General features: G+C 41.4%; 1 pseudogene; it reads left to right on the forward strand.

Moving 5' to 3' along the window:
* Nucleotides 1-18,825, forward strand: part of LOC126051813 (protein ELYS-like) — a 45,106-nt pseudogene that overhangs the window by 24,448 nt on the left and 1,833 nt on the right.

Here is an 18,825-nt window from a genome sequence, read left to right on the forward strand (position 1 = left end):
ACCTGTATTTCTTGTTCCTTGAATGTCTTTGTTAAGTATCACCTCAGATGTCTTGAGCGCAGCATGATTTTATTTCAGGTATTTATTTATGTTCACAGTTTCAATTGTGTCTCTTCACAGATCGCTGGATTTGGTGGTTCGTCCTGTTCCTTCAAGTTCTGCAGCACAGGGTGATAGCTGGCAGTCACCATGCAGCGCTTCTACTTCATTCATGGCACCCAGCCCGCTGAAACCAAATATGCTTGGTTCCATCTCACAAAAGAATTTTTCAGGAGCATCAGAGCTGAATTTACTGGAGACACCTCTTGTGGTTAAGGTTTGTGTTTTAAAAAACAGGATCAACCAACCGAAGCAAAAGCCTGTAAACTTTGTTTCACATGAAACCACCACAGTATTTAACACAGACCCTGTTGGATTCAGACTGTGGAATATTTTCAGCATGCGTGTGGTTATTGGACGTAGAATCCTTTTGGAAGCAGGACAAAGTTGGGAACAGTCTTGAAGAGGGAAAGTTTAGTTCTAAGTTAACTGCCGTACGCACATTGTCCCATAGCTTCGTGAAATACTTTGCTCCATGCAATAAAAACGAGTGTAGGTTATAAATTGGACTTCTCAGTACACATAGATCCTTAGAGATGCAATTTGTAGCTTAACCATCTCATTGTTTAAGTGCTCAATAGCTCTGTGGAGTTTGACTTGCATGCCTACAAGCAAGAATGTATATGCTTCCGTTTCTTAATCCACTTAAGGGAATGACAACGTAAGGGATGCCAGTTAAGCGATGTCAGTCTCTGTCAAATTCAGTGATGGCTTTTTGCAGGGATTCTACGTATTGATGCTTGTGTTAAACTCTCTTTCCATTCACCGCCATCAAACTCTCCTCATGTAAGGAAATAACAACTGACCAATCAATCTTCTTGGTGCTGCTCTTTTTGCCTTTGCCTACCTGAACAGAATAGTAGTGATCTCTCTGAATTATAACCTTTTTCTTCTTACTAACTATTGTCCATATCGTTAAGCTGGTTTCATTCTCTTCCTTTTAAACCCATTCAATACTGTAAAATCTTTTCTGAGCTGACGTAAGGAGACCTGAACGCTTCTAGATGAAGATGTGTAGGTATGTTTACAGCAGTGTCACTTCATTCAGTCCAGCGCGTGGATTGATTAATCAGAGAAGAAAGAAGGTATCGCTGTTGCTTTGCCGATTGCCATTTCTCATGGCAGTGTTTTCAGTTGCTGTATCTGGGGTAGCATTTGAAGCTGTATGCCTTGTAGAAGAGCAGTGTAGATATGGCAAAAGTTACTGGGATGGGAGATAGCATTGCAGACAAGAAGATGCCATATCCTTGTTTCTTCAGAAAATTAATTTGAACACTAACATTTTATGTTGCATTAATTAAAAAAAAAAAGAAGAAGAAAGAAGCCAAAAGAGTCATAAGAAACATAAAACGCATGGGTTTTATACCATTAAGTTTTTTGTCCCTTTGGAAAAAGAGCAGTGCAGAGGCTAATCTTTGTCCTCTCTGCTGGTACAAAGTCAGTTTAATTTGAGCTAATACTTTAGTTGTGTGCAATGAACTTCTTGTAATCAGTTACCTTCCTGCTTTATGCTTTTTGTTCATCAGAATGATGGTGAGCCTCGCTTGAGAGAGAGAGCAGTTGCCAGAAGTTCTAGATTGGACCAGTGTGGCAAGATCCTTCCTAGAGTTCAAAGGAAGCTGGCCAGAGAGAGAGCCAAGCCTTACCACTTGCCTTCATCGGTCTCAAGAGAAGGTAATTTTTAGGGGAGGGAAATACAATGGACAACTGACCACGACTTTGATCACACAAGGCTGATATTTTTTCCCCTCTTGCTTTACAGTCGCAAGACCAAAGCCGTTATCAACAGTAACAAAACAAGCAAATGCAGGAAATGTGCATACAAGTGCAACATTCATCAGTAATATATTGTCCAAAAGTGGAGAAGTAGGGGTAGGAAATGAGCAGAAAACCAGTTGCTCACGCCGTGATAGGTAAGCAGCCTTTTAAGAAAGTTTAGTCTTGAGCTGCGTGTCTGGAGAGAGAGAGAGAGAGAGAGAGAGAAATCCACTTGAATTATGTTAGTGTTTTGGAGGGAAGGGGCACCTGAATAAAGCTTCCTTTGGCTTTTTTGCACCTACAAGATATAACATTTGAGAATCAATTCATCGTAAGTAATACTTGGAGCGAGAGTTCTTCTGCTATGATAATCTCATTTGTGCAAATACATCTATTTACATTACAGTAAATGTGTTTACAGAATTTAAGGTAGCTGAAACGAAAACCATGGTTGCCAACAAGCTGTTGGTGTACAGGTTTTGGTAGACTTGATTGTGTGATCAAATAGTAATCTTTTACCACTTTGGGCCCAGTTTCTGCTTCGTTTCTGCCTTTTGTTTTGTTTTTTTTTACTCAAAACCAGGCAGAATTATAAAGAGCAAAAAAGAAGCTAGCAGTTGTCAGATGATTTTCCTAGAGGTGGTATATTCAAGGTGAAACTTGAATTCTGGTACGTTTGGACTTGAGGGGAGTGAAAGTCAGTTACATTTTCCGTCTAATTCTAGGCCTAGAGCTACAGAACCACCAGTCATAGCACGTCCTCTCCCTGATGCGGAGCTGCCCGATGCATTTGTTGGGACACCCGTTAACAAAATTTAGCTTTGTACCTGTTAAAGAAAAGGTCAGCTTGGGGACACAACTAAAGTGGAGAATTTGAAGTGGCCCCAGCAGTGAAATGCAGAGGAATTTTCTTCTGACATGAGAATTACACATCACTTGTGCCACGTAAAATTGCATTACTCTTGCCTCAGATGGCAGGGATTTAGGAAATTCAGTGTGACATGTCACGAAATAATGAAAAAACAAGAGAAGGCCTGTAACTTGTTCATGGGCCTGATACATCAGCCCAGCAGTGAGGGTTCACCTGTATTTCTTGTTCCTTGAATGTCTTTGTTAAGTATCACCTCAGATGTCTTGAGCGCAGCATGATTTTATTTCAGGTATTTATTTATGTTCACAGTTTCAATTGTGTCTCTTCACAGATCGCTGGATTTGGTGGTTCGTCCTGTTCCTTCAAGTTCTGCAGCACAGGGTGATAGCTGGCAGTCACCATGCAGCGCTTCTACTTCATTCATGGCACCCAGCCCACTGAAACCAAATATGCTTGGTTCCATCTCACAAAAGAATTTTTCAGGAGCATCAGAGCTGAATTTACTGGAGACACCTCTTGTGGTTAAGGTTTGTGTTTTAAAAAACAGGATCAACCAACCGAAGCAAAAGCCTGTAAACTTTGTTTCACATGAAACCACTACAGTATTTAACACAGACCCTGTTGGATTCAGACTGTGGAATATTTTCAGCATGCGTGTGGTTATTGGACGTAGAATCCTTTTGGAAGCAGGACAAAGTTGGGAACAGTCTTGAAGAGGGAAAGTTTAGTTCTAAGTTAACTGCTGTACGCACATTGTCCCATAGCTTCGTGAAATACTTTGCTCCATGCAATAAAAACGAGTGTAGGTTATAAATTGGACTTCTCAGTACACATAGATCCTTAGAGATGCAATTTGTAGCTTAACCATCTCATTGTTTAAGTGCTCAATAGCTCTGTGGAGTTTGACTTGCATGCCTACAAGCAAGAATGTATATGCTTCCGTTTCTTAATCCACTTAAGGGAATGACAACGTAAGTGATGCCAGTTAAGCGATGTCAGTCTCTGTCAAATTCAGTGATGGCTTTTTGCAGGGATTCTACGTATTGATGCTTGTGTTAAACTCTCTTTCCATTCACCGCCATCAAACTCTCCTCATGTAAGGAAATAACAACTGACCAATCAATCTTCTTGGTGCTGCTCTTTTTGCCTTTGCCTACCTGAACAGAATAGTAGTGATCTCTCTGAATTATAACCTTTTTCTTCTTACTAACTATTGTCCATATCGTTAAGCTGGTTTCATTCTCTTCCTTTTAAACCCATTCAATACTGTAAAATCTTTTCTGAGCTGACGTAAGGAGACCTGAACGCTTCTAGATGAAGATGTGTAGGTATGTTTACAGCAGTGTCACTTCATTCAGTCCAGTGCGTGGATTGATTAATCAGAGAAGAAAGAAGGTATCGCTGTTGCTTTGCCGATTGCCATTTCTCATGGCAGTGTTTTCAGTTGCTGTATCTGGGGTAGCATTTGAAGCTGTATGCCTTGTAGAAGAGCAGTGTAGATATGGCAAAAGTTACTGGGATGGGAGATAGCATTGCAGACAAGAAGATGCCATATCCTTGTTTCTTCAGAAAATTAATTTGAACACTAACATTTTATGTTGCATTAATTAAAAAAAAAAAGAAGAAGAAAGAAGCCAAAAGAGTCATAAGAAACATAAAACGCATGGGTTTTATACCATTAAGTTTTTTGTCCCTTTGGAAAAAGAGCAGTGCAGAGGCTAATCTTTGTCCTCTCTGCTGGTACAAAGTCAGTTTAATTTGAGCTAATACTTTAGTTGTGTGCAATGAACTTCTTGTAATCAGTTACCTTCCTGCTTTATGCTTTTTGTTCATCAGAATGATGGTGAGCCTCGCTTGAGAGAGAGAGCAGTTGCCAGAAGTTCTAGATTGGACCAGTGTGGCAAGATCCTTCCTAGAGTTCAAAGGAAGCTGGCCAGAGAGAGAGCCAAGCCTTACCACTTGCCTTCATCGGTCTCAAGAGAAGGTAATTTTTAGGGGAGGGAAATACAATGGACAACTGACCACGACTTTGATCACACAAGGCTGATATTTTTTCCCCTCTTGCTTTACAGTCGCAAGACCAAAGCCGTTATCAACAGTAACAAAACAAGCAAATGCAGGAAATGTGCATACAAGTGCAACATTCATCAGTAATATATTGTCCAAAAGTGGAGAAGTAGGGGTAGGAAATGAGCAGAAAACCAGTTGCTCACGCCGTGATAGGTAAGCAGCCTTTTAAGAAAGTTTAGTCTTGAGCTGCGTGTCTGGAGAGAGAGAGAGAGAGAGAGAGAGAAATCCACTTGAATTATGTTAGTGATTTGGAGGGAAGGGGCACCTGAATAAAGCTTCCTTTGGCTTTTTTGCACCTACAAGATATAACATTTAAGAATCAATTCATCGTAAGTAATACTTGGAGCGAGAGTTCTTCTGCTATGATAATCTCATTTGTGCAAATACATCTATTTACATTACAGTAAATGTGTTTACAGAATTTAAGGTAGCTGAAACGAAAACCATGGTTGCCAACAAGCTGTTGGTGTACAGGTTTTGGTAGACTTGATTGTGTGATCAAATAGTAATCTTTTACCACTTTGGGCCCAGTTTCTGCTTCGTTTCTGCCTTTTGTTTTGTTTTTTTTTACTCAAAACCAGGCAGAATTATAAAGAGCAAAAAAGAAGCTAGCAGTTGTCAGATGATTTTCCTAGCGGTGGTATATTCAAGGTGAAACTTGAATTCTGGTACGTTTGGACTTGAGGGGAGTGAAAGTCAGTTACATTTTCCGTCTAATTCTAGGCCTAGAGCTACAGAACCACCAGTCATAGCACGTCCTCTCCCTGATGCGGAGCTGCCCGATGCATTTGTTGGGACACCCGTTAACAAAATTTAGCTTTGTACCTGTTAAAGAAAAGGTCAGCTTGGGGACACAACTAAGTGGAGAATTTGAAGTGGCCCCGGCAGTGAAATGCAGAGGAATTTTCTTCTGACATGAGAATTACACATCACTTGTGCCACGTAAAATTGCATTACTCTTGCCTCAGATGGCAGGGATTTAGGAAATTCAGTGTGACATGTCACGAAATAATGAAAAAACAAGAGAAGGCCTGTAACTTGTTCATGGGCCTGATACATCAGCCCAGCAGTGAGGGTTCACCTGTATTTCTTGTTCCTTGAATGTCTTTGTTAAGTATCACCTCAGATGTCTTGAGCGCAGCATGATTTTATTTCAGGTATTTATTTATGTTCACAGTTTCAATTGTGTCTCTTCACAGATCGCTGGATTTGGTGGTTCGTCCTGTTCCTTCAAGTTCTGCAGCACAGGGTGATAGCTGGCAGTCACCATGCAGCGCTTCTACTTCATTCATGGCACCCAGCCCGCTGAAACCAAATATGCTTGGTTCCATCTCACAAAAGAATTTTTCAGGAGCATCAGAGCTGAATTTACTGGAGACACCTCTTGTGGTTAAGGTTTGTGTTTTAAAAAACAGGATCAACCAACCGAACCAAAAGCCTGTAAACTTTGTTTCACATGAAACCACCACAGTATTTAACACAGACCCTGTTGGATTCAGACTGTGGAATATTTTCAGCATGCGTGTGGTTATTGGACGTAGAATCCTTTTGGAAGCAGGACAAAGTTGGGAACAGTCTTGAAGAGGGAAAGTTTAGTTCTAAGTTAACTGCCGTACGCACATTGTCCCATAGCTTCGTGAAATACTTTGCTCCATGCAATAAAAACGAGTGTAGGTTATAAATTGGACTTCTCAGTACACATAGATCCTTAGAGATGCAATTTGTAGCTTAACCATCTCATTGTTTAAGTGCTCAATAGCTCTGTGGAGTTTGACTTGCATGCCTACAAGCAAGAATGTATATGCTTCCGTTTCTTAATCCACTTAAGGGAATGACAACGTAAGTGATGCCAGTTAAGCGATGTCAGTCTCTGTCAAATTCAGTGATGGCTTTTTGCAGGGATTCTACGTATTGATGCTTGTGTTAAACTCTCTTTCCATTCACCGCCATCAAACTCTCCTCATGTAAGGAAATAACAACTGACCAATCAATCTTCTTGGTGCTGCTCTTTTTGCCTTTGCCTACCTGAACAGAATAGTAGTGATCTCTCTGAATTATAACCTTTTTCTTCTTACTAACTATTGTCCATATCGTTAAGCTGGTTTCATTCTCTTCCTTTTAAACCCATTCAATACTGTAAAATCTTTTCTGAGCTGACGTAAGGAGACCTGAACGCTTCTAGATGAAGATGTGTAGGTATGTTTACAGCAGTGTCACTTCATTCAGTCCAGTGCGTGGATTGATTAATCAGAGAAGAAAGAAGGTATCGCTGTTGCTTTGCCGATTGCCATTTCTCATGGCAGTGTTTTCAGTTGCTGTATCTGGGGTAGCATTTGAAGCTGTATGCCTTGTAGAAGAGCAGTGTAGATATGGCAAAAGTTACTGGGATGGGAGATAGCATTGCAGACAAGAAGATGCCATATCCTTGTTTCTTCAGAAAATTAATTTGAACACTAACATTTTATGTTGCATTAATTAAAAAAAAGAGAAGAAGAAAGAAGCCAAAAGAGTCATAAGAAACATAAAACGCATGGGTTTTATACCATTAAGTTTTTTGTCCCTTTGGAAAAAGAGCAGTGCAGAGGCTAATCTTTGTCCTCTCTGCTGGTACAAAGTCAGTTTAATTTGAGCTAATACTTTAGTTGTGTGCAATGAACTTCTTGTAATCAGTTACCTTCCTGCTTTATGCTTTTTGTTCATCAGAATGATGGTGAGCCTCGCTTGAGAGAGAGAGCAGTTGCCAGAAGTTCTAGATTGGACCAGTGTGGCAAGATCCTTCCTAGAGTTCAAAGGAAGCTGGCCAGAGAGAGAGCCAAGCCTTACCACTTGCCTTCATCGGTCTCAAGAGAAGGTAATTTTTAGGGGAGGGAAATACAATGGACAACTGACTACGACTTTGATCACACAAGGCTGATATTTTTTCCCCTCTTGCTTTACAGTCGCAAGACCAAAGCCGTTATCAACAGTAACAAAACAAGCAAATGCAGGAAATGTGCATACAAGTGCAACATTCATCAGTAATATATTGTCCAAAAGTGGAGAAGTAGGGGTAGGAAATGAGCAGAAAACCAGTTGCTCACGCCGTGATAGGTAAGCAGCCTTTTAAGAAAGTTTAGTCTTGAGCTGCGTGTCTGGAGAGAGAGAGAGAGAGAGAGAGAAATCCACTTGAATTATGTTAGTGTTTTGGAGGGAAGGGGCACCTGAATAAAGCTTCCTTTGGCTTTTTTGCACCTACAAGATATAACATTTGAGAATCAATTCATCGTAAGTAATACTTGGAGCGAGAGTTCTTCTGCTATGATAATCTCATTTGTGCAAATACATCTATTTACATTACAGTAAATGTGTTTACAGAATTTAAGGTAGCTGAAACGAAAACCATGGTTGCCAACAAGCTGTTGGTGTACAGGTTTTGGTAGACTTGATTGTGTGATCAAATAGTAATCTTTTACCACTTTGGGCCCAGTTTCTGCTTCGTTTCTGCCTTTTGTTTTGTTTTTTTTTACTCAAAACCAGGCAGAATTATAAAGAGCAAAAAAGAAGCTAGCAGTTGTCAGATGATTTTCCTAGCGGTGGTATATTCAAGGTGAAACTTGAATTCTGGTACGTTTGGACTTGAGGGGAGTGAAAGTCAGTTACATTTTCCGTCTAATTCTAGGCCTAGAGCTACAGAACCACCAGTCATAGCACGTCCTCTCCCTGATGCGGAGCTGCCCGATGCATTTGTTGGGACACCCGTTAACAAAATTTAGCTTTGTACCTGTTAAAGAAAAGGTCAGCTTGGGGACACAACTAAGTGGAGAATTTGAAGTGGCCCCAGCAGTGAAATGCAGAGGAATTTTCTTCTGACATGAGAATTACACATCACTTGTGCCACGTAAAATTGCATTACTCTTGCCTCAGATGGCAGGGATTTAGGAAATTCAGTGTGACATGTCACGAAATAATGAAAAAACAAGAGAAGGCCTGTAACTTGTTCATGGGCCTGATACATCAGCCCAGCAGTGAGGGTTCACCTGTATTTCTTGTTCCTTGAATGTCTTTGTTAAGTATCACCTCAGATGTCTTGAGCGCAGCATGATTTTATTTCAGGTATTTATTTATGTTCACAGTTTCAATTGTGTCTCTTCACAGATCGCTGGATTTGGTGGTTCGTCCTGTTCCTTCAAGTTCTGCAGCACAGGGTGATAGCTGGCAGTCACCATGCAGCGCTTCTACTTCATTCATGGCACCCAGCCCGCTGAAACCAAATATGCTTGGTTCCATCTCACAAAAGAATTTTTCAGGAGCATCAGAGCTGAATTTACTGGAGACACCTCTTGTGGTTAAGGTTTGTGTTTTAAAAAACAGGATCAACCAACCGAAGCAAAAGCCTGTAAACTTTGTTTCACATGAAACCACCACAGTATTTAACACAGACCCTGTTGGATTCAGACTGTGGAATATTTTCAGCATGCGTGTGGTTATTGGACGTAGAATCCTTTTGGAAGCAGGACAAAGTTGGGAACAGTCTTGAAGAGGGAAAGTTTAGTTCTAAGTTAACTGCCGTACGCACATTGTCCCATAGCTTCGTGAAATACTTTGCTCCATGCAATAAAAACGAGTGTAGGTTATAAATTGGACTTCTCAGTACACATAGATCCTTAGAGATGCAATTTGTAGCTTAACCATCTCATTGTTTAAGTGCTCAATAGCTCTGTGGAGTTTGACTTGCATGCCTACAAGCAAGAATGTATATGCTTCCGTTTCTTAATCCACTTAAGGGAATGACAACGTAAGTGATGCCAGTTAAGCGATGTCAGTCTCTGTCAAATTCAGTGATGGCTTTTTGCAGGGATTCTACGTATTGATGCTTGTGTTAAACTCTCTTTCCATTCACCGCCATCAAACTCTCCTCATGTAAGGAAATAACAACTGACCAATCAATCTTCTTGGTGCTGCTCTTTTTGCCTTTGCCTACCTGAACAGAATAGTAGTGATCTCTCTGAATTATAACCTTTTTCTTCTTACTAACTATTGTCCATATCGTTAAGCTGGTTTCATTCTCTTCCTTTTAAACCCATTCAATACTGTAAAATCTTTTCTGAGCTGACGTAAGGAGACCTGAACGCTTCTAGATGAAGATGTGTAGGTATGTTTACAGCAGTGTCACTTCATTCAGTCCAGCGCGTGGATTGATTAATCAGAGAAGAAAGAAGGTATCGCTGTTGCTTTGCCGATTGCCATTTCTCATGGCAGTGTTTTCAGTTGCTGTATCTGGGGTAGCATTTGAAGCTGTATGCCTTTTAGAAGAGCAGTGTAGATATGGCAAAAGTTACTGGGATGGGAGATAGCATTGCAGACAAGAAGATGCCACATCCTTGTTTCTTCAGAAAATTAATTTGAACACTAACATTTTATGTTGCATTAATAAAAAAAGAAAAAAAAAAAGAAGAAAGAAGCCAAAAGAGTCATAAGAAACATAAAACGCATGGTTTTTATACCATTAAGTTTTTTGTCCCTTTGGAAAAAGAGCAGTGCAGAGGCTAATCTTTGTCCTCTCTGCTGGTACAAAGTCAGTTTAATTTTAACTAATACTTTTGACAAGTGAAGTCTTCTCTTTTGAAGATTTAGCAGGTCTTAAATTATTATTTTTTTTCATAGGGAGCTAAAGTTTTGGCCACAGCTGCTTCTGGTTTTCCTGCGTTTACTCCTCAGTCTATGCTCAGATCCAGCCTTCACACTACACCCCTAGCAACTCCTTCTGCATCTCCAGGACAATCAGTTACTCCTCCTCTACAAGCAAAGGAGCACAGAATATCTTTCAGGGAAGAGAACTTGAATGCAAAATGGACTGTTGGGGTAAGCTGGCCTGTAGTTAGTGATCTTTATAGTTAAAGGCTTTACAGACTGTGATTTGATTTAGGTTTTTTCAAGTTTTCCAAAACTCCTTATATTGAGAACTGGAATAGCAAATCAGAACGGCAGACTTGAATTTGGTCAAAAAAGGTTATGTTAGACCTTCTGTAACATCACCTGCCTGCAGGAACATATTCATAACAAATACCAGGGACCTTGGTGGTTTTTACTGCAGCATCGCTAGGCGCTGTGGTTGTTCCAGATTGCATGTGTGCAGCTTCCCGCTATACCTTTCGAAACGGTGGTATGGCAGGAAGGTAAGGAATACAGATTGAGTCAGTTGTTTGGGTTCGTTAAGCTTTGTGAACGAAACACCTCTGAAAGCAACAAAAGTCATGAGCTGCATTTACTTTCAGTCTCTCTTTTTGCAAGGACTGGGTTTCCTTAAGTTATGGTAAAAATAGACTGCCGATGAAGAGAGCTGTATGGCTGTCTCTTCTCTAGCCCTAAAGTTCTCGGTTTTGCTTCTTGCCTTGCACCAGCGATAGCATTCGTATAGTTGTCAAATGAAGTCTGTCCACCTGGAAGTTGCCCCCTTCTGCTCCTCCTTTTGTTCTGTCGGGTGGCTTCCCTGATTCAGCTCGTCATGGAGTTGCCAGAGTAACGTACCAAACGGATGGGGGCATGTGCTAGTATCTACCTGTAGGAGCTTTCCGCACCTGTGCTAACAAATTGTCTTAACCTGTTTTTATCGTACCTGTTATTGCCTGTTAGAAAGAGCTACTCAACTGTAAGAAGAGGCTCTCTCTCCTGTAGGAAGTTCTTAGTAATAGTGCAGCGTGGCCGGATTAATTTCCTTGTTCCACGCCACAGGCATAGTGAACGCTAAAATATGTTAGTAGTGCATACAAGCTGAAAAGGCAAGCATAAAAAAAGAGAAATCTTGGAGTTACGATTTTAGGTATGCAAAGCTCCCTCTTCTTGAAAACACAGTAGTGAACCCAATGAACAGCCTTGAGATGACAGGGTAAGCACGCACTTACAAGGCCCACTTCATCTTAATTCTCCAAGGCTGTGGAAACTCAATAAGCAGTCAACAGTGTGATTGGTTTTTACACTCCGCTTTAAAAGCCAAGATAGCGCTAGAAGGAGAACTAATTTTGTAGCACCTTGCTTGAGGTGACACTTGTAAAACTGACAAATATTGGTATATATTTGTTCTTTTTTTTGTCTGGCTTTGACAAAAAGTATATGTGTGATCTTGATTGTGAACTTTCTTTTTAAAAAATAAAGGTGACGGAAGATAATAAAGCACCATCTGGAGTTTCATCTGAGCATCATCACGGAGTGGTGGAGGAAAGTAGAGATGAACCAACTCTGTTTCCTCTGAGCAATCCCGAGGAAGATGGTGCTGAAGTAGAAGAGTCTGGAGATGGTTTGGAGAAAATGGATGTCAGCAAAGAAAACAGTAACTTCTCTGCCAGGTCAGACCAAGCTGCTTTGGAGTATCATGATGCAAAATCACCTGGCGATTTTGAAGATGAAGTCATCTTTATAGCTGTTAATCCAGCTAATTCTTCCACTGAAGAAACTGCCGATTTTGAAGAACTGGAGAAGGAGGAAGACAGTGAAATAGTTGAAGAGAAACCCTTCCCGATGGAACAACCAGATTCATCAGAACTAAGAAAAGCAGCTGGTATGTTTCCTGGTATGATAACCTAAGCTTCTGCATTTCTCGGATGACTTCAAAAGGCTAAATTACGGATGGGTGCAACAGTCCATGATGAGCATTCACAAATGTCCCAGGCACTTCCTTGTCCTAGGCTTTTAAACTTGCCACTGTGTTTTGAGTCCTTTTTTAGGTCTCGTGGACATTCTGAATGTATACTGCTTTTGGCGGGCACTTCTTGTGTGTAATTGCAGCAGAGAGGCAGCAGTGACTTGTGGGAGTTTTGAGAGGGGTACAAGTTGAAAACTTAGGCTTCTGGTTCTGTTTTAGGGGTACTTCTGTAGGCTGCAGGTTTTTTTACAGCACGTTTAGCGTATGGCGTGCTTTGACTAGATAGGTAATTTTTTGTTGTTCTTTTGTTTTTTTACCCCCCTCGTTAGTGCTCAGTTAAATAGTTTTCTTTGGGAAGTGAGTCTGCTTGTGTATCTGCTTCTCATTACAGCTATGCTTGCTCCTTTTGCTGGCTCAACAGCTTATGCAGCCTTTTCCAAACCTATTTCAGCTGGTCTTTGGTAATTGAGCTCCATTCAACTCATTCAAGCCAGTGCAGCTGCTGAGGATGTGTTCATATGAGCAGGTCTGCTGGCAGGTTAGAAGAGATGTCACTCACTAGGTGGTGAGCAGTGATGAAGAGCTGGGAATGACAGTAGTGCAGGAACAGGGAGAAGATGTGTAAACACAGCTACAGTCAGGATTGGACAAACAGAGCTCAGTCCGCTCAGCTCCTTATAACAGAAGTTTGCTATTCCTGGGAGAGGTATGCAAGTGTCGGAGTTCTGCGTCCGAGGTCTCGAAACAGTTTGTAGTGGGGAGCGTGTACTCCGGTATCAGTGCATCATATGCAGCCTGATTCAGTCCTAAGCCCGAGATGATTCCGGAGGATCCTGGAGAGTGACTGCTGCTCCTGAAGTTCCTCAGCTCCTCTTCTTTTTCAATAAGAGGAGTGCCCAGACAGGGGCTCCGTGTACATGGGAATTCAGACCTGGGGTTCTCCAGGTCTGAGTGTTTCTAGTAAGACAGGTCAAAACATTTGCCTGTCTGATTTTAGCTGCCCTGTGTTTGGACAAGAAATCAAGGGTGCTTTTCCTTAAAAACAATGATGAGGTCCTAATCATTAAAGAATAACCTTATGAAGAAAGTTTGTCATTGCCGGACTATGGTACAAAGAGTTCTGTACAATTTCAGTACTCTGGAAGCGTTAGAGGGCAGTCAGTATAGCTCTTGTTTGGCCTGAGCTAGCAAAATTATCCCAGTCCTGCGTACTGTCTGCAAAGGTAATTGTTGGATCTGGAGGAAGCAGACGGCAGAAACAAAGAAGAAAAGGAGGAGGGTGTTTCTAAAATTTGGCCTGTTGAGAGAAAAACAGGCTAGCAAGCAGTTGGGTTTCAACAGCACCAGTCAATCGCTAGAGAAAAGAACGGGAGACGACCTTAGATGCATTCTTGTAGAAGAGGGCAAACGAAATCAAGAGAGGAAAGAAGCATTGCTGGGATGAGTTAAATATCCAAAGAGAAATAAGAAAAACTTATGACCCGATTTTAAGAAGGAGGGATGTTTCCTGAGGTTTTTATGTATTAGGTCAGTAACATATCAAGTTGAGTTTGTAAACAGAATGTCAATGGCCATGCTGTTTTCTTGACGGAAATTACGCGTCAGACTTCTTCTTTTACTGGAAAGAAGAATTCAGACCTTCTGTGCATTTGAAGTCTTGGTAGCGTTATTTTGTTATGTCACCATCCTAGGTGAAATGCGTTGCCGGCTCTCTTGAAAATCATATGAGCATTTTAAAAGAAATGATGTTACGTGCAACAGGGAAGTCACCCATCTGTCTGTTTTTGTAGGATTTGTGGAAGAATCAAATGCTGAACGTCTTACCCTTCCTGAGGATGGTAAATGGTTGTTTCAAGCTGCTGAGGCTGCTACTTCTGGGACTGCAAGTGAAGGGTAAGTTTATGAAATCGAGACACCTTTAGGTTCACACAACGTGTGACTGCTGGCTTTCCTGTGTTTGAAAACTATGATTTTTGAGCTGGTATTGGTTCTGTCCTGTGTTCTTAAATACAACAGGTTTCCTGTCCCTTTCTGTCTGTGGACAGAACTAATGTGGTGTGAATAGAAGTGAAATTGACGAGCTGTCACTTTGAGCCTTTTTTCTCAAATCATTGCAGACCCCAAAGTAGTGGGCTGAGGACTTCATTCAGCAGGCTGTATGCACCTTTCTACAGTTTGAGGGGGCTACTAAGCAGATACTGTGAAGAGAAGCCCTGCTTTTGTCGGAATGTTATGTCAGTGAAAATTACACCTGAGATTCCTGTAACTTTAGTGGGTTTATTGTGCGGCTTGAATACTTTCTGGCAGTATTTTATACACTTAATTTCTATTTTCTGTGTGTGGTCAATTAGCATCTATTTGTTTCCGGAAAGGGAAGCAGTTTTCTCACCAGGTACTTGAAAAGCTGCAACTGCTTAGTGAGAGACGTTAGCGATGAAATAACCCTTAATTTCACGTGGTAACTTACAGTGGCACACACTTTTGTTCAGTTGCTTCTAGACCTCGAGTATGGCAGCTGCACTCTTTCTACAGAAGACAAATAATATATTATTCTTTAATACAACTCTGTTGTTATGTTATTATCCAGTGTGAGATAGCTGGGAAGAATGTTAAGTACTTGATTCGTTGCACAAGATGAGTCGGGAATTGAATGTCGATGTGTTGGTAAAGGAATTTCTAATTTTTCTTAATTTTTTTCTGTTTGGAAACTTGAAGACTTTACAGTGAGAAAGTAATTTGTAAAGCTCTTCAAGGTTTGTTTTGAAGCTTTATGATGGATTTCTCTCTTTCTGTTCATGCAGTGAAGCAAACCAGCAGGAGTCCAAAATGTCCTCTTCATCAGCAGAAAAAGCCATACCAGTTGCAACAAACCCACAGCTTTCTGAATCCCTGCAGGCAGAGGGTGAATGTACGTAACAGTATGTGGGAGATGTTATGTGAGTTAAGGTAGCTGAACGCCTCAAGTAAAACGTGCAGTTTGCCATAGCGCTACAGGCGTCTCAGACTGAAGTAGTACTAGCATGTTACTGCTACCTTTCATTAAACCGTAGAGGGAAGAATACCCTCCTCAGAGAAAGTCCTTGTAGAAAATGCATAGCCAATGTTCCTGTTCTGGATAAAGGTACTGAGAACACTGGTAGAATGTAAAATATTAGGAGAGATCAGTGTTTATTTCGGTGTTGTACACCACTACTAATTTGTGTGCTATGGGATCTGCTGCTTGAGTTACTATTTTGAAAGATGATGCATCCCTCACTATTCCGGCTGTGAAGAATAACTAGCTACCAGGTAGATGGTTCTGGTTTCTAGCGTTTGGGGAAAGCCCGATGTATGTGGCAGGATGGAGAACTGTATTCTTGGCTCCTGCTCCCTCTGTTACTTCCTGTTGCTTAAACGCATCTCATTTGTAGAGCAGTTAAGTTAAAATCATATAAATCTCTTCCAGCTGTGATACGTACCCTTGACAGCGAGGATGTGGTCAGTACTCATTCAGAAAATTGCCTTGAGGGGAAGTGTGTGGATTTACCTGAAGAACATAACCCAGAAGCAGCTGAAGATGAAGGAAACGTTCCTTTTCCACAGGAAGAGGTAACTGTTTGTAACAATCTTCCTAAAACTGAGGAAATTAATGTAAGTAAACTATTTTCCCATTTTCTACAAAAGAGAAAACACCTTGCAAATTGAGGACAGTCCTGTCTAACTGACAATTAGAAGGCACGCAAAACCGTCTCAGTTTCTTTAGCTGGGTAACACAAGTCCAAACCTCGTTGGGTAAGGGCAGATAGGTTTTTCTCCTATGCATTTGCTGTGCCTAGAACACAGAATAGAACCTGCCAAGACTTGGGCCTTTGAGAGCTGTAGGAGTGCTAAAACCCGCCTAAATATTCTTTAAAATCACCATGCCTTCATTTGGTTTGCTAGACTGTAAATGTTTCTTATTTGACTTAAAAAAAGAAATAGTTTTAATGTTGAAGACAATAAGAAAAGTTGGGGAGCGCAGCTTTTCAATACCGGAGGCCGTTTAGCAAATGACAAAATGACGTGGGAACCAAACTCATTTTCAGAATGATTTGGGTGCTTAGGTCCTTTGCTATTTGTTCCTTATTAACATAAAGAGAATTCCCAGTAATGAGTTAATTTCAGTGTCAAGATATTTCCAGCTACCTAAAACTCTTTTTGTGTGTGTGTGAAAATGTGGGGGTTTTAACATCTCAACTTTGTAAAATATGAATTTTAAAAGGTTGTTCACAAGGGCTGAAAATCAGAGCCAGAGATTCCTCAGTTGTCGCAGGTTGTCCCCATTGTTCTCACTTCTGCTGGGGCCGAGGAGTGATTTGGATTCATTGTGGATGTCCTCTAAGTAGCATATAGAGTATGCTGTCGATTTCCTGTAGGGTTGTTCTCACAGGAATTAGTAATAGTTAGAGTGAAATACAAACTGAAAGGTAGGCATAGCACAACTAGATTGGTCTCAAGCAACAGAAGATGCTTTTCAGTGTCCCAGATTTCAGATGAAGTTGAATAGGCAGTCGCTTGCGTAGCTCGTCTCGGCTTTGGGGTTTAGGACAATGCTCTAGAGAAGATGATTATAGACTTGGGAATACATAAATCACGCACTTATGGGAGTAAATGGAAAATTTGTGATGGGAAGAAGGGAGCCGGCATGTGAGACGGTCACAAAGCTGCTGCAGCCATTCCTGTAGCAGTAGAGTGAAGGTTTTCCTGTTTTCGTTATGACTGGTTCTTACTGAGCTATACGTAAAGGTGTCTTTTTGGCTTGTCTACCTTCACTGAATTTAGGACAAACTACTTCCTACTGTCTTGGTCGTAGATTTATAAGCATAAAAGGAAAGTTTATGCAGACTGAGAGGGTTGTCAAACATTGAAATGTGCTGCCCAGGGAAGTGGTTGAGTCACCATCCCTGGAGATATTCAAAAAGCGAGTGGACAGGGTACTTCAGGACATGGTTTAGTGGGCATGGTTAATGGTTGGACTCGATGATCTTGAAGGTCTTTTCCAACCTAAATGATTCTACGATTCTACGATTCTATGACTAGTGTTTCTCGAATTTAGCTTTGAAGCGTGGCACGTTGCTAGATGCGTGTTGCGCAACTACATGCACTTGTTCTCAAATTTGCGCTAATACCTCGCTTGCGGTCTGTGCTCCCTGCCGTGCTGTTAATGGCCGGTGGGAACCGGGCTGGAGTTACCCTGTTGTACTTCGTAACGCCGGCTTATGACAGGGTAGAATTGCTGGTGGTCGTGAAACTAGTCTGGTATTTGTACTCGGTATTGCCGTCACCTTCATACTTCGGGAGCCATCCATCGGAAACTTAGTAATTACAGCTTTTAGCTTTTTTCCTCGGCGAGCCCGCCTATGGGGGGCATCTCCGTACTTGGGGTGCCATCGCCTGGAGACTGTTAATGATTACACTGTTTACCTTTTCTCCTTGGGGAGCCAGCCTAGGGAGGAGAAATCTGCCCGCATCTTCCCCTTCTCTGCCAGGCTAATTACAATAGTGTTTGAGGACTTTGAAAATTTGCATATCCTTGGGCTGCTGAAACCAGCATGGTCCTATGCGAGGTCTCCTGCATGTCGTTCGGGTCTTGTTTAGGGTTGAACAACTGTTTAAGAATACGATAAAAGATGATGCGTTAGCAACTTTTGACAAGGCAGGAGGCAAGAAAATAAGCAGATTCTATGGAGGCTCCCGCTGAGTGGCTTCTTCCTTCTGCCCTCTTCGGCTAGCACTGTAACTTAGAGGGTTGGGCAAAGGTCTTCACGCGTTGATTAAATTATCTTGGCCATCTGAGTCACTTGAAATACATAACAGAGACTACTTTTGTTCTCAACATAAAAGCTTGAGTGTCTCATGTGGCTCTAGCAGGAGAGAATAATTGCTCAGTATGGGGAGCTACAAAGGCTGAGAGGGAGGTACTTAGAATCTATGTGTTGTCTCCTGCAATCCAAGTGATTCCTTAAAGTGCGGTGTTGAGTTGTGCGATGTGATACCTGGCCAGTTTGACTACAAGTGTTGCGGTGACAACTATGATGACCGAAACTTTAAGCTTGGGGGACATCGTTGTACTTTGCCCCGTTCGTTAGATGCAGAGTCGGTCACTCTGTGTGGATTTGTAGTCAGTCCGGAAAGTACTGCAATGTGATGATTGCTGCCAGCTGGGTATACAGCTTGTATTGTAAAACTGCTCACTTTGTTCACGGGGGGTGGCAAATCGTTAGTCAGGAACAGAAGTATCAGAAATGGAGCATGTGATTGTATACACGGAATACTCTGTTCTCTGTCCCTTAAACGCATAAACTTTTATCTGTAGTAGAGAGTACCTTGTATGTTTCTAACTTTACGTTTGGTGGCGATCTGAAAGGAAAAGCAGCATTTCACTGTCCTC

Source organism: Accipiter gentilis, chromosome 28, assembly GCF_929443795.1.
Source record: "Accipiter gentilis chromosome 28, bAccGen1.1, whole genome shotgun sequence".
Classification (NCBI taxonomy): domain Eukaryota; kingdom Metazoa; phylum Chordata; class Aves; order Accipitriformes; family Accipitridae; genus Astur; species Astur gentilis.